At 51.4% G+C, this 1,940-nt stretch overlaps 1 pseudogene; it reads left to right on the top strand.

Annotated features, from left to right (window-relative positions):
* Positions 1 to 1,240: 1,240 nt before the first annotated feature.
* The window catches only part of LOC129669043 (carcinoembryonic antigen-related cell adhesion molecule 20-like), an 18,074-nt pseudogene continuing 17,374 nt past the window's right edge, over positions 1,241 to 1,940 (top strand).

Here is a 1,940-nt window from a genome sequence, read left to right as displayed (position 1 = left end):
ACATCACAGCAGGCGAGGACTCTGCCACTGAGCTAAATCCTTAACGTCTGTATAAAAACGATTAACAACAGCAACAATAATATTATTATTATTTTAGTTGTGTGTGTGCGTATTAATGTGAGTGTGTACAGTGTGTACAGACATGTGAGTACAGGTGCCACGCTGTGTTTGAAGGTCCTACGACAGCTTCAAGTGTCAATCCTTGCTTTCTACCTCGTTGGAAACAAGGTCTGTCCTCGTTCGCCGCTGTGTACACCAGACCACCTGGCCCTTGAGTTCCAGGGAGTCTCTCCCCTTACTATAGGATTGCTGGGATTGCACAGGTGAGCTGCCATGCATGTCTGGCTTTCCATGTGCTCAGGGGACCTGAGTTCCTGTCCTCACGTCGCAAGCCCTTCATCAATGGAGTCATTTCTCCAGCTCCCCGTGTGCTTCCGGTGTTTAGAGTGTTTATTTTATGTACATGGGTCTTCCACCTGCTTGCACGCCTGTGCACTGCACATGTGCAGGCACTGCAGAGGCCAGAAGAGAGCGACAGACCCCCTGGAACTGGAGTTACAGACATGTAGGAGGTAGGAATTGAACCTGAGTCCTCTGAAAGAGCAGCCAGGGCTCATAACCACTGAGCCATCTCTACAGCCCCAAGTTTTTATTTCGGCACCAAAGCAAAAACCAAACAAACCACCTCACTCTATGACCCGTGCTGGCCTCAAACTCCTGACCCTCCTTGCCCCCCAAACGCTGGTAGAAAAGGTGTGTGCCACTATGTTGCCATGTTTCCTACTCCTTTGCCCTAAGGACCCTCGATACTCTTTCCCGTATCCTCAGAGGGCTCCCCTTCCTCGCCCTCTGGGATTCTCTCAGCTCCTGACGCCCCAGCCCTCTTTTATGGCCAGAATCTACCCCACACGCATGCATGCTTGCTCATTTAATTAACATGTTGTGACAGCTCACAGCCAGCTTGGCAACCAGCCTAGCTTTGCTAAGCGCAGAGTAACTGGCTTCGATTGTTTCTATTAGCAGTGCTGTGAGCCATAACAGTCTTGGTTCCTGGTCCTTGAGGCTCCAGGAACTCTCGTCTGTGTGGGATGGAGGGCAGAAGTGGGGACAAAGTTCCTTCCTCCCCTGCCCCCAGCACGCCTAGCCTGGCTCTCTGGCCACTGTCCACACTGTGTGTCAGGCTGTGTGTGCCAGCCAGGAGATGGAAGGCCTGGCACACTGAGGCCAGGTGCCAGGACTCATGCAGCCTGCTGGCTTCCACGGCCCCGTGGACATGAATCCTCCTCTCAGGTGAGGACCCTGCTTCCTTCAGACAGATTTTGCTGGGTGGTTGGGTGGCTGGAGGTGGTGTGTGTGCATGTGTGTGTGTGTGTGTGTGTGTGTGTGTGTGCGCGCACACACACACATTCGTGTAAAAGAGACACACAGAAAGAAATAGAGACTAGGAAGAAATAAAGCAGAAACCAAAGACATTAACAAAAAGAAACTGGAACTGTCCTTACCCCCATGTGACAGGAGGGGCAGCTGAGACTCAGAGAGAGAGTCACTAAGCCAAACAGAGCAAAGCTGGGATGGAAACCCTCTGGGCCTGCGTCCCTAACCTCTGACTGCACTGCACAGGAAAAAGGGTCTCAAACCTAGGGGGTTGTGTGTGCTAAGAAAACATTCTACTACTGAGTCATGAGAGATTCTAGGCAGGGGCTCCAACTGTTGAGCCACACCCCAGCCCCTCACTGGGGGATTCTAGGCTGGGATTCTAGCATTGAGCTACATGTCTAGCTCCTAGATGGTCTTAGAAAGTGAAGGAGGAGCTTCATGTGTCTCCCTTAGAGATAGAATGATAGAAGAGAACACAGTAATAATTGGGACCTGGTAACTCCTCTCCCCAACCCTACACACACACACACACACACACACACACACACACACACACACACACA

The sequence above is a fragment of the Psammomys obesus genome, unplaced genomic scaffold, assembly GCF_907164565.1.
Source record: "Psammomys obesus unplaced genomic scaffold, mPsaObe1.curated_primary_1811, whole genome shotgun sequence".
NCBI classification, from domain to species: domain Eukaryota; kingdom Metazoa; phylum Chordata; class Mammalia; order Rodentia; family Muridae; genus Psammomys; species Psammomys obesus.
This window is presented reverse-complemented; position numbering and strand designations above follow the sequence as displayed.